The 15,489-nt window shown below is 35.5% G+C and overlaps 1 protein-coding gene across 1 annotated transcript in view; it reads left to right on the forward strand.

The window, feature by feature from the left end:
• LOC105618554 (microtubule-associated protein futsch) overlaps positions 1–15,489 on the forward strand; it is a 168,106-nt gene that overhangs the window by 139,228 nt on the left and 13,389 nt on the right. The gene's annotated exons all lie outside the window — the stretch shown is intronic.

Raw genomic sequence — 15,489 nt, forward strand, 5'->3', positions numbered from 1 at the left:
TAGTTAGTATAGTAGTAGTAGTAGTATATATTAATATATATATAGTATATATATAGTATAAGTAAGTATAGTAAGTAAGTATATATATATAATAATATATAATATATATATATATATATATATATATATATATATATATATATATATATATATATATATATATATATATATATNTNTNTNTNTNTTTTCTTCTTCTTCTTCTTCTTTTTTTTTTTTTTTTTTTGAAAGAAAAATTCCTAGATAGAATAAAAATTCGAAAACAAAAGAAGAAAATAGCCCATAAAAGTATTGTTTTTACATAAAATCATTCGATATCAATCTGTAACAATTAATATTAATAGCTTATTCTTTTTTTTATTTTTGATAAAATTAATCCGCTTGAAATAAATTTGTTTTTGTATTGTAAAAAGCAATGGAGATATTTAATTACAAAATTGTTAGATTATTTTTGTGCGAAAGAATATACAGTAGTGTAATTTTTCTAATTTTTAAAGTAACTTCTGTGAATGTAATAAGCACGTATGTTATAAATTTTGAAAAAAAATCTATCTCACTTTACAATGCAATTTTTTTGCAACTTTACACAAGTTATAATTATCGAGATGCTTCGATGCACCATAATACATCAGTGAGTGTAATAACTATTGTGAGAGGCTGGTAAGCAAAAAAAGACAGAGAAAACACTTCTTTTGTCAAGTATAGAGGGACGTTCTCTTAGGACTGAGTTTCAGACCTGATCTTCATTCTTATACAGTCCTACAAAGAAAGTATAATCTTGTAGTCCAGTCTTGTACTACAGTCAGTTTTGTGATAACTTTATTCCTAAAACAATTATAAAAAAACTTTTCATTCATAACTATCGTTTATAAACTCAAAGTTTAATTAGTATGTTTAATTGTTGATGCGCGGAACTGTGAACTAAATGTACAAACAATATTAAAACAAATTTGATGAAAATGAGTTTTATGGTGGACTAATATCGCGGTGAATAAAAAATAAAGGCATCATTCAGATATTTGGGATCGGAGCAGTCTTTTCACTGTGTGTATTAAAAGGAAATTGCACAATTATTAAATTCAATAATGCTAAAATATCTTCCACATGAGGTAAAGTAATTATTTTTAATATAATTTGTGCAGTGAATTTATTTTTACATTCACCGATTTATATCCACTTATTGTAGGTGTCGTAGAAAATTAGCAAATGAAAAAGTTCAATTTTATTTAATTTAAATGGCCAGCGCGCGAAACGCTTCGTTCTAGAGTATAATTTTCTCGAATGCAATCCACGTATCCGCGATATCAGAATATTTGCATCAGGGTCAGCGGACAGGTTTGCAATGCTTCGGCGCATCGGTGCATTGTCCGATAAGCGCGATTAACGCGTTTCCGAGCACAATAGCGCGGATTGATTTCGCGCGCGGCTCCATCGTCGACCTTGGCATCTCGCCAAGCCACCGTCGGCGAACCGTGACACGCGTTTAGCACATCCGAGATTGGCTAACGATTTCACTGAAAACCGCGTGGCACGAACGCGAGCGTGAAATTTCAACGAGGTATTCGCGCTTTGTTATAGCTTCTCGTTAGCTGTTGCTCGTTGCTGCAATTGTTTTTCACCGTCTAGGTGAATTATGTGTATGATGAACTCGATATAAATATTTCAAAAATTTTTCTTTTCCTTGTTTGACTCACGTGATGATATTCAATAAAAAAGGTTAAATTAACTTTTACTTTAACGCGAATCTTCCTACGTTTATTTCTAAAGAAAAATGTGCAACGTGATTGAGACATTATATATATAAATTCGAAATAGATTGAAATGAACTTTGTAGGTACTAAAAAAGAAGAGCAGCATAATAAAACGGTAATACAAACGATCCTGCAAATGCGGTGTATCGACAATTTTGGTACGCAGAATATATACTGAGTAATTAATGATAAGAGTAATTGCCTGGAAAACGAAAAGATATGATTCAATTATATGCATCTTCAGTTCTTTTCTATAAGAAATTTTTTCTTGGGCAGGAAGAAAAGTAGAAATATTATAAATAGAATCATAAATTAGATATTTTTATTTATGTATTTGCATTCAATTAAAAAAATTGTAAATTTCTTCGGAATTGATTTATCGTTACATCGCATGACAAATAGTTGTCTTCTTTCAGTCGGAAAGATGCAGATGAGAAATGATTCTATTCAATTTTTGTTAACATTCAAAACTATTTACAACAGTAGGATTTCTTTACGCTGTATCTAGAAACGATTGATTTTTTTTAAATGAAAGTTGAATGGACAAGACAATAGAAGGCTAAGACATTTTAAAGATAATCATTTAAATTGGAAACTTATATATTCATAAATATTTGTATTTTTTCATAGAAGTCTACAAATATCAGTAATCTATAACAAAATTGTATCTGAATATGGAATTAATTATATACCACAAACTGCTGTCTCATCAAGATTATAAATAACGATTTAGTTTCTGCATCAGGCGATAGTACGGAAAATTTTTTACACTTGGGAAATGTGACGTTTAAGCTTATTAATTGCTTGCATACAACGTATGTATTGTACATACTATACTTTATCACTTGAATGGTTTTCCATTTTGCAAATAACTTGAGAAAGGCCGATGCTATTAACGTGACCGACTGATATTAATTATACGGTTCACTGTGTAATTAAAATGGTGTAATTATACACTCCGGCAATGCGACCCAATTAGATAGTTCTATTTTGCAATTTTTATCTTTCTCTTAATTTTACTGAAGAATCATTTTACAAAAAAATTATGTATATTCTTTTGAATAACTTCGAGGTCAGTGGGTAAGCTTCACGGTAAAAATACCGCGATTATTGTTAACAGCGAAGCAATTGATTATGCAGAACGGAAATACGTTTTCGTTGGTGAATGACAAACTAACGTTGTTGAATCGGGTGAGGAAAGGAGGTCACCATCGATAGTGATACACAAAGAAGCTACGCGTAAAGTTACGTGCCAATTGTCATCATCGGTGAATCAAAAACTTTCACGCCGCTTGTCCGGGCAAAATGGTTCGTTCCCATCTCTTCCCTCTTTCCTCTTTCATCTTCTTTTTTTTCTATTCCTGGCACGAATACACGCTCATACATACATACATACATACATACGTGCGTGCGAACGTTCCGCGAGTGGCATTTGCAATGCAAAACTCCTCGGCACGAAGGTCATTAATTATGCACTCCGTGCGACAGCGGTGTGCAACAATAGAGTCGCCGAGGCACGCACTCCAGCGTGCACGATCATCGGCCCGGGTAGATTTTCCTCGCTATATATATTTTCACGACGGATGATCCTTTGCATCGAGTTGCTCGAGGACTCGCTTTTGCAGCGAGGAATTTGTTGAACAATGGCTCTTCACCGGTCTCTTTCTCAGAGACGGATTAAAGGAAACGCTGAATTGTAGGATTGTCGTTTTGTTACTTGCGATTTTTAAAATGCGTCTCTTTCTTTCCCTTTAATCCCAAGAATGTATAAACCTTACCGAGACAGGTACAAAGAATTCGATGCGAAGAGCATTCCCGCAGAATTATCAGATGCGGATACACGTAGCGGATATTTTATAGTAATTGAGGTTGTAAGGCTATTTCACCCACGTAATTATAATATATTAATTATTTTGCGGGCGTACATATTCAAATGTAATTTCTTAATTATAGGGTAATTTTTTACAGGAAAATATAAAATAGCCATGATATTTTTAGTACCTCGACGGGCCTCAAAATAAATTCGTGTTTTATATAAATTCTCGCGTGAAGTTAAACGCCTGGGAATAGAGAATTTTATGTGCATTTTGGTATAATTTAACTACGATTTTATTATAGATCTCTGCATATACTCTAAGCTTTCTCGTATTATACATATATTTTTTTAAGTCAAGATTTTGACACGGATTTGTAGACACGGAAAAAACTTTTTATTAAAGTAAAAAATTTAGTCACATTCAGAAAAATTTCTGGTTGCACGGGAAAGACAATTTTGCTGAAATATATCTAAAATTTTAGCTACATATATACAGATTTGAAAATAATTTTATTAAATAATTATGTAGAACGTTCAAAATAATTATTAAAGTGTCAATACATTTTATGTAACATTTTTCATGCTTGAGTTTTCTAAGTCATTATTTTGATAATCCAACAAAATTATTTTCTATATATAGTTAAACTTTTAGATAACTTCAGCAAAATTGTTCTTTTCGTGTGAAAAATGGACAATTCAGAAAATTCTGATTATTATCTTAACTAAAATTATAATAGACTCAATCAGAAAATTTTGGTTTATCCATTTTTTGCCTTAATTTCAATTAGTGTTCAATTAGACTCAATGTAAATACAGATTTAAAAATAATTATGTCGAACTATCAAAATAAATATGTAGAACATTCAACTGATTGATAGAGTATAAGGTAGAATGTCAAAACTTTTCGAAGTATTATTCATCATGCTTGGCTTTCCTACATATTTATTTTGATTGTCAACAAAATTGTTTTCAGAACTGTATTTACTTAAATTTTTACTTCAGCAAAATTTTCATTTATTATTATTTTCATCTTTCCTCTAAATCCTCTGCCTTCCGAGAATTCATCATCCACGCAAAGAAATCAATACATTCTCAACGACAAATGAGTGGCATCGCGAGCTCGTCGCATGTAACATAAGCCATGAGCTGTGCGATGCAGCGCAACACAAGGTAACGCAATGCATCGCAACGCATCCGCGATCATCTTCCTCTATATGAACGACGGCTGCATTCCGGATTGCACTCGGAATTTCGTCACGTTTCCTCGCCTTGCCGTTAGCGTTCGCTCGCCGTGAATTCGCTTGTCGGCGTACCCACGCCTTCTAATTCCACGGCGCGGAGTTAATTGCCGCGTCGTCCACGTACCGTATCCGCGTGTACATACATACATACATATCTAAGAAGTTACTCGGCTCCTTCTTCTCCGACGCGCGTCGTACGCGCGCATAAATATCACGCTGGTCTCTTTCTCTTTCTTACATACGCATACGTATGTGCATTCGCCCGTTCACGTGTGTCACGCACACGTGCACGCGACCGGTCCTTCTCCTCTCTCTTTCTCTCTTTCTTCCTCCCCGGCAGTACAGTTATCCGTAATATACGCGAAAGCAAGTCGCGCCGTTCTCTCGCGTAAGCGGGTCACACACGCCATCCGTACACATGTATGTACACGGTATGTACAGTGCCATGTACCATATGCACCGCAGCTTAATACATATATGTATGCGCTCGCGAGAGAAAGAGATAGGGCGGGGGAGGGGGGGGGGAGGAAGATAGCATGCACACGATGGCGTAATACGCGGCGAACACATACCACGTATGGAGCCCGAGAGTCCGTAACGGACGGCGTTAGGCGGATTAGTCCGAGTTACGACCGCATACGAGCTCATGCACGGATACACACGCGCGCATGCAATGTGTGGGCTCTAATCTCGTTTGATCGCGTGTTATACCGTGGAAGCGAAGGCGGTCTTCTCTCCCGCGCGGCTCAGCGGGGGTCAGGCGTAAATTGGGCGACCCGTTAGATATATCCGTTCGCCGCGCCGCGCCGGCGTGTTTCCTCCGCGGTCGGCGACACCATCCGCGCGGCAACGCGATCGCGGCGAAGGTCGCGTTGCACGTGGAGGTCGTCGAAGCTGATATACCTTTGACCGTCACAATGCACACGCTCGACCACGTTAAAATTCATCGCATTAGCGTTTCTGTAAAATAAGCGACATAGTAGAGGATAGATAGATAAAGCTTTTATTGTTATTCCAAGACTTTTAATAAGCTTTCTAAGAATATATAAAAAGAACAAACAATAACGTTCGCACTGAAAGAAATGATTGATGTAGTCTTGTTGATATGTAACTTGTTGATATGAAACTTTCTTATTTTTAAATTAGAAAGTAAGAAAGTTTTTTGTAAATCACATATCAACAAAATAATAGTTATTCATATCAATTTTTTCTTTTTTCCGGTAAAGAGTGAAAAAAATGTAAAATAAGAAAATTAACAAATAAGTAGCGCAGAAACTTGGAAGAAAATATTACATATAAAGGAGAGATCTAATTAAATATTGTACCTACACGGCAAATTCTTTTGAAATGAAATGTATGATGTATAATATAATACCTAGCATAGATTTAACATAAAAATATTTATAAAGACTGCGAAGATTCTTAGAAACGCGTAAAATGTATAGGAGAATGTAATGAACGCAGCTGAATATTTTTTTATTTTTGTTGGAAAGTAACGGTAAAGAGAAGGAAAAGAAAAGATGAAAATACAGGAAATGAAACAAAAACAAGCCAAAGAAAGATGAGATAACGGATGTTAAACTAAACTTCACCGACCATATGACATCAGGTCATAATCGTGCGTCGTCCTTGCACGTCGATAACATTTGTATTTTCTCTGAATTGCCATAATAATACATACTTGTATTACCGTGTATTACTGATCCTGATTATCTTCTCGGAGATCTCGAGGAGATGAAAGGCGTAATAAATCGAAATCGACTTGTCTAGATTGAGGAGTGAAGGGCCCCTCGAGCATGAAAAGCAGGCCGTATTAAAATCTTGATTACACCGCTGCTCTCGCGCGTTTCAACGGGTTGTGCAACGATCTCTGACTCTCTCCGGATCTTTTTTCTTCTCGCTTCCAGCGGGTGAGTCAAGGTTTTCGGGCCAGCTCGCGGAATGCCATGCTGACTGGAAATTAATGACATGCTCAGTTTCGGCCAAGTCCGACGCTTTATAATTACATCGTTGCCTCGTGGATCTTGGAACGGATATCTTGTTAAAGAAAAAAATAAGACAGTCATTCGGTAGATTAATAATTCAATCATGCTCGATTATAATGTCCGGCATCTTGCGATCTCGTATATCCTCTGCGAGATCTGCGTAGTCGTTCCTCATGTGTCACAAACCTGTACATTCGGCCAGTCAGTAATTTTATAAATCCTTCAAGGAAGTATATAAATTTCTTTTACGTAATATGTAATTGCAAACGCTTGGTTAGAATTACAACGTAATGCTTTGTCGTCGCACAAGTGTACAAGGTACAAGCGCTCTTATGTCTTATAATGATGAAACATATATGCCACAGTGGGAAATTTACAGATGTATTCATTAACGTTACAAAGTTGCCGTCTTTCGCTAATTTCTCGCGATATACGACAGTTAGCCGACTGTAGCAGTTAACGTCGCCATAATTGCGCGATATACGCGTCTCGAGACCGCGAGGTCAGGTACGTAAGATGCATTTTCTTTGACGCCGTACTCGTAATTGTGCAAAGGCTCAATAATCGTTCTGTGTGCCATTGTACCGGGGCTGAATAGCGACGCACAATAGAAATTCAAAGATCCCGTTAGGCATCCGGCATTGAATAGGTAGCACCATGTGTGCTCGATGTGTACACGATGCCTCGTCGGTTATATCGTATACTGGTTCATCGTTTATTTATTGGTCATCTGGTATCCCGTACTTTTGCAGCTCTCTTCGGATAAAGGCATGGGATCAGTAACGTGTGAAATATTTTCAATTGTCCATGACCCGTTTAGACTTTAGAAAATATGAGAATCGTATTTTCGCTGAAAGTAATGAGCAACAAATTTTTATAAATTAAAATTTCTCTTATTGAAAAATCAAGTTAAGGAAAACCAAACGGAGACACAAATATATATGTTATCTTGATCTACAGACTTTTGTTTACTTTGCTATATAATTTCCCATCTGGAAGTTTAAATATTTCCTTGTGATGGAACTTCAGCTACCTGAAAACAGTGACGCATTTGCTTTGTGGATTCCGTTTTTTTCCCTTATATATGTTTACCTTAATGATTTCATCAACTCTTTTTTTGTTGTATTCCGTTGAGACTGTTCGAGGACAACCACTATGATTGAAGTTGATCTTGAATATTTATGTTAACAAGCCTTAATTGAATGCAACATGGAAAGAGAATGAAATAATGAAGGTACGCAAAAGAATATTCGAACTTCTAAAATAATAGGAAAAATGTGTAAAAAAAATCAAGAAGGAAATTATATAATTTTTATTATTAAAAAACTAAATATATCTATAAACTAAATATTTTTATATGTAGTTCTATATATAAAAAAGTAAACAAAAAATCTAAATTAATATTCTTAACTTTTTAGTAAGAAAAATTTATTAAAAAATTACTTATTTTTAGTATGATCATCATATTTCGTGTGACAAACATTGAACTTGAGCTTCTTTTTTTTTTTTATATATATAAAATGAATGGCTAAATATTTAATTTCCGTTTTCTTCCCGAAGAAATTAAATATTTGCTTTAGGAAAGATGATAACATCGAGTTTTTGCTGAGCGAGGTAGCTTTCAGATTTATCGCGGGAAATGCTTGAAACTTCGACGGAGAGTTTACGAAGCACCGTCTACGTGTGCAAGTAGAAACGATATAGTACGAACTCGAAACGACGATACAATCTAAGTATATGTAGTCGACGTTCCTCGTGTTGCGTATCCAATCGCATAAAAAGCCGTCAGGCTTCCTCAACAGCGAATTTAGCTCGTCAGCAAATTTAGCTTCTTACGAAGTGCTTAGTGCAGCTTGATCCTTTCGAATTCGACGTAGTTGCATATCGTCGAAGAGTGATTGGTAAATTCATTGCATTTTCAATACAGAAGAAATAAATATCGATTAATAACAATGTAACAATTTAGTAATAGGATTATATTTCCAGTTTAAAAATAAAATTGTCTTCAAGACCGAATAGTAATCGACGTATGATTTAAAAGCGTAGAATGTATAAAAGGTAGAATGTATAAAATTGAAAAAAACAATATTAGTATAAAATCTCACCTGAGGAGGACTAAAAATAATATTTATTTATTTTGTATTGTACATATATATATATATATATATACGCTGAGGAAAATGTTTAGTTGAAAATGGAATCACAGAAGGATTCTGATTAATCAATTATTTGAACTAGAATTTAGTACATTTAACAAGAAAATTCTGATTCGTTTATTTTCAATTAGAATTTCAATTAATCCAACCAGGTATTTTTCTTAGTGTATTGGTCGATTATTCACTTACTGAAATATTATTTTCAATTGTTACGCAAAGAGTAGATTTAAAAGCATTGAAAAAAGGTAAATGATGAAAGATACACAGAACAAAAATGTATGACATTATTAAGAACATTCGATTATTGTATTACTTTTAACTTTTGCGAAAGTTAAAAATTAAGAACTTTTAACATATTTAACATAAATTTACGATAATTTCTCGAGAGTGTTAAATATATCAGAAATGTTTAAACTGCACCTAATCGGTGCATGAAGTTTTTAATATGTATGTTGTATTTTTTATTTTAATTACGTCTGGTAGAGATATTTTTTCCCTCGCTCTGTAATAAGAGTGTTCCGAGAATATTCATGACGGTAAAATATACATTTGTCACTGATACGTGACGAGAAGGATTTTAAAACCTCATTTTTTTTTTAAACAGCCGTCGCGTCGTTAAACGTGTAATTACGGTCGGATCTCACGACTGATCGTTCGATGATACTCGAGTCGTAACTTCATCCTCGAGCGATCCTTTTCGTTCGATTGAGGGCGAGCGTACAGGTGAAAGGCACGTGTTTTTCTTCCCTTTCTTTTCTTTTTGTCGCTTTGACGCCGAGCGTCTGCATAGTCGTAAAAATAAACCGAATGGTCTTCATTTCGTTTTATCACGAGTTATCTTACCGTTATCTGTTTGCAATGGCAGCATAATATACTCGCGCCGTCTATAACGCGCGATAAGATAGCACCTTCTCGTTCCTCGCGTTCGCAAAACCTACCACGAATTTTGTATCACGCTTCGATTTCGCTTGCTGTTTTTCGAGCGTCTCCTTTTACGCGGCGGCGCCCGTGTGATTTCCTGCGGTCCTTGCAAAATATAATACGGCACCGTCGAAATTGTATCGGCCTGGATTTCTGTCGAGTATTCTCGCGAAGGTCGAATGGATTTCATGATATTACGACTAATATTACGTTCCCGTGAAAAAGCCGGCGTTATCGTTTCCCTGCATTTGCGTGGAAATAGCGATCGGAATAATTCGCTTGGCGCCATGACTTTTTTTTCCCTCTCGTGAAGATTCTTTACACGACGATCGCGTATCACGAAATCGTTCAAGGAAAGCGAGATCTCGATCGCGGCTTTTTGCAAACTACCTGTGCATACGTATAGTTATTTATACATCTCTTGACACATGTTGCATGTTCGCACCTTGATTTACCGCCTCTCGCATACATTATTACGATGTCAAAGAATTTTTAGTGCCACGTAAGCAGAATTTCGAATTAGCGTAAATTATTATAAGTCGTTGCATGATGAAACTCGTTTGCTTCCGCCTATTTGTTTTTCTCTGTTTATTTTTCTCTTGCACAATCGTCAATCCATTGCTCCAGACTGTCAGAGGTCACGAAATAACGAGTTATCGGTATATGATTTAAATGAACTTCTTACGTATCGTGAAACTCCGTTCAGCGACATACCTATCGCTGATCGTTGGATTCTTGTCGATGTTTATTCTAGATGAAACGAAAGCAATTACTTTGAATTGTTTCAGAATAGCTCGTATTCCCACGAGGGAACAGGTTTATCCGCTTATCGATCTGACAGTCATATAGTGGTTTCAAATCAATGGCGATAACGCCCTGTTATTTCTACGATCGATAAAGTGCATATGCTTATCGTGTCTTCAATTATTGCTCGCGACATCGTTCGATGACTGATTAGCGATTATTGAAAGCTGTTCTTTGCTGTCACATAATGATGTAATTTAGCGATTATTGAAAGCTGTTCTTTGCTGTCACATAATGATGTAATTCTTATCTACTTCGATATAAACAAATTCACGGAATTTTAAATAAAGCAACGAACAAAGGTTTTTTTTTTTTACTTTTGTGCAATAAAAATTATTGATGTTTGTTCGATAGTTTACGTAAAGAAATTTATAGGCAAGAAAATCGAAATGGACAGGAAGATAGTTCTGTATTTTTCTTAGAAAGGAGGTATTTTTCTTGTTATCGTTTCTTTAGGAAAAAATCTAAGTTGTATTCGGCGCACTTTCATGCTCAATGATAAGTCGACAAAATAGATCTGTATTTTACATAAATAAGCGAAGAAGGCCAAAGCGCAGTTTACACTTACAAGACAAATAATTGGTACGTAGTTTTTTAAATTAGAAAATTATAAGATTTACGCAAGAATATTATTAGGCGCCAATATCTGTTTTTTGACTGAATATCGCTTTCCTCGTTTATTTATGTTGAACATTTTTTTATTTTCATTTGCTATTTAGATCCGTATTATTTTACAAGTTATTTACGCTATCTTGTACTATATATTGTATAATAAATGACGAAGATATTACACGATGTAACATCGCGCGCGTTGCTTCAGAAAGAAGAAAAAAGAAAAGGGAAAAGAGAGTTACGTCTTTGTACATCGGATATTTCCAACCGTTCTTTACTTCTTATAAAAGCAATTATGCTTTTCGATTCTTATGAATATTCTTGCCTTAGTGTTTAATTTTACGAGAAATGAAGGCAGAAGGAAAGAATTGTGCAAACGAAAGTTAATTATTACTGCAAGAACTGTACTTGGAAAATGAGTATATGTTTCGGCAAGAATTGAAATGTTTTGTTTTGTATTCTGAAGCGACGCGAATCGACTTCCTTTCAGGAAGTTCTTACGTAATGAACAACTTAACTCCCTAATCTACTAATATCACTGTGTTTGCGATCGTTTCAAGGGCAAACGCTCGTGAATAATCAGTACCGAAGCAGTGCCGTTATAATCATTAATTTCGTACCGTTTGTCGGATGTCCTTGACTAGAAAAACTGTACTTCGGGCTCGGCGTAATTACTTACCCGTAATTACTTCGAGAACGTGTTTAAAGTATGATCACGTATCTACGCGCAATTTCCGATACATACGACACCTTCTGCGCGACCCGCCACGCCGCGTCGCGATTGTTATTGTGTCGATCATGTTACGAGACGAACCTAAACTTTCCTTGGATATGACTCAGCTCGTGCTATCTGCGCAAATTATTTCCACTCTGTAATAACACACGCAATGAAGGCGCGCGCGATAAGCAAGGTAATCGGAGCGATGGTATAAAGGAAGGTAGGAAGAAATCTATGGCATGATGGGTGGCTTGCGAATATTATGTTATATATATTTACATTGTGGGAAAATTTAACACATTTCACTTTCCCAAACCATTCCATTCAAATTTATGTATTAATTTAATATAAGATGAATATGTTAGAGGACGACACAAATATTATATAAAAGAATAAACACAAGAAGATAAGTTAAAAAGTGGAGGTGTATTTTTTTCAATAAAACTAACATTTACGATATGTTAGATTAACACATATTTTATTTATTTATCGTAGAATTGTATTCTAAGACACATTTTTTATGACACAGTTTCATCTTAATCATTTGTAAAATAAATTGTGTTATTTTGACACTAAGAAATGTTTAATATTCGTTTACACAACTATTTAAATAACGTAATCACATTATGTTAAATACACACTTGAATATATTTAAAATTTTTTTACAAGAACTTAAAGATCATTTTCAACATGAATATGAAATATTTCTCTACTATGTATGTTTAAATGATATATTATCTTATTATTCATTTTAAATAAATTATCCACATATTGATAACTCACATATTTATATATTGTAATGAAAATCTCTTACATTTATTACAATAGTATGATAAATACGTGATACATTAGATGATGATATTAGACATTATCACATTTTATTTTTTATAAAATAAAACTTATCTTTATTTTAATATCCAAATTTATTTTTGTACAATAGCTTATCGCAGTTTACATAGAAGCGAATATAAATCCAGGATGATGATTAGAAAGTTTTCAGTAGTGTATTCCGCGTACGATGAAGGCGAGTGTCCCATGAAACCAACTACAAATTGCCGTGGCAATTTCTATTCTGGATTACATTACCATTCGCACCGTGAACGTGACTTCGCCGTGTCCCGCACTCGCGGCGATTGCTAAATCTCCTCTCCTTCCCTGATGATATATTTCCTTTGCATGAAGAGAGGCAGTGAAAATCTCTTGGTATAGTAAACGGCATGTATATTCGAGCGGTGCGAACGAGACGGCGCGTAAAAAGCGCGCGTGAGAAGTTAATCGGCGCGGGTTGAGAGTTCAACAGGAGAGAAAGTCAACGAACCAATGGCGAGCGGCATTTGATTGACTCTGAATGGCATGTCGCTTTTATTACGTGCAATCGGTCATAATCCGTCTCCGTTCCTCCCGCTCGTCGGCTTGCTCGCAGTCGTCCTACATCACGCCACGACCCGCATACCCGGTGGCATGCTCAAGTATAATACCGAAGCACCACACGTCGTGCGTTTATTCGCGACTACTTGAAGCATCGGAAAATGAAACAAGTGAAATTGTATATCTCTGTCATTCACACACCAAATGACCAGGATTATCATTCGAGATACGCGCACGAATCTGCCAGTGAATAGCGGGAGGGGATACGGGATGGAATATTTATAATAGTGTCGCAAGAAGACGTAACGTTTCGCATGGGAGTTGCGTGATTATAATTCATTCGCGTGCGCCGATGACAAGGAATGTAAACAACTTCTATTATGCTTGAGTGCAAAGCTCCGTGTGCCTCTTTCTCTTCTATTTTTTTTTTCTCTACTTAGATAAGCGGCTTTATAGATAAGCAGCGTGTGATGCAACGCGATTTGATATCCGCGCGATTAGATGTATATGGCGTGATGTATTGGCGCGCACGTTACGTTTGCCGAGCACTTTTAACGAGGACTTTGCCGGCTTTTGTGTCACATCGCCCTCGTTACATCTTCTTTTTGTAAGGACGCGACGTGTCGCGCATAAAACGCGCGCCGCGAAGCGATGACGCGAGCATCGAGGTAAACAGAATGTGGGTTGACATTTACTTCGCGTCGCTCGATTAGCATAGTAAACCTTCGCAGGCCTATAATTAGATTCGCGACTTCGCGAAGCTCCTGCACTCGACCTCGTAAAATTCTACCGTCCTGCAAGGATGCGATGTCTTTCTTCTTATGAAAGAGAATTTGATTTCTTTTCGATTTGACAAAAAAATACCTAAAAATACCTATTCTTGAAGGAAAACTATTAACTACCATTTTGCAATGTTTTTAAAATAGATTAACACCTAGAAAAAATATTGATAAATATTTGTTTGAATAATTCTCAACAAGCATTTACTATAAATGTGAACATATATTTATTTGATATAAGATCGTTAATTTAACTATCTTTTTTATTGAATAAATATTTATTTACTGTAATTGTTTACTTGGTACTATTAAAAAGAATATCTCTTAAGTAATCTCATTTAGTAATTTTTTTAGTGTAGTAAAAACTATTAAAACGTTTGTAAATTAACATGGGAATCTTTTGAGTTGGAAAATTTTTTTAAGGATTGAGCTGCTTCTTATTTATTTAGTAATCAAAAGATAGAATATGTTTCTTTAATCCTTTTATGAATAAATTTTTAAGAATCTTGCCGGATATACTTTAATTGCAAGTGAATTTGTGCGTTTGAAATAATCTTTAACTTTATTTACAATCGGAAAAGTAAAGCTGATAAGTTTAGCAAATTATTAACTCTTGGAAAGAAATTTCAACGCGAATTTGGAAGGTATTGCCTGCAACTCAGTGACTGACGTATTTACCGAGATTTCGAATCTCGGGGAAAACAGGAAAACAATATTTACCGTTCTCTTTTGCTTCGTTACTTGCCAGTTACTTGATTACATTAATTTACAACCTTGTAGTCGTTCCAGAAACGAGTTCCTCGCGGAGTTAAATCGACGAACGTTGGCAACGAGCGGAAGCTGTTTGTTTGATCCTCCCGGGGAAATTACTTAGTTACACGTCGAAGTTCGTTCGATAACTTCGCGACGAGTTATTTTCGAGGCCTCTTACGGCGCCATACCGATGGCATTAACGAAGTCAATCGATCCAGATTCCAGACTGTCTCGCACGACGTTAATTACACGAATCTCGCGCCTTTCTTTCTTACTGATAGTACTGGACATCGCTCCAATTCACTTTTCTCGGACTTCGCTTCTCGTAAACTTCTCGTGTTTTCCACACAAACCTCTCACGTAACTCGATACCTGTCACGAACTCTGCATTCGAATTTCGCAAATGAATAAATTCCATACTTGCCACCATCGCGTTTGTATATCAAGTTTTTAAGAATTACAGAATTGCATTTTTTATTGTTAATCGAATAACTTTTATATGCGTGTATGTATATATACATATATATGTGTATAGAGTGAGGCTTTTGATGTGTTACAAAGTTATGTAATTTATACGTACCATGTTTG

Source organism: Atta cephalotes, assembly GCF_000143395.1.
Source record: "Atta cephalotes unplaced genomic scaffold scaffold00001, whole genome shotgun sequence".
NCBI classification, from domain to species: Eukaryota; Metazoa; Arthropoda; class Insecta; order Hymenoptera; family Formicidae; genus Atta; species Atta cephalotes.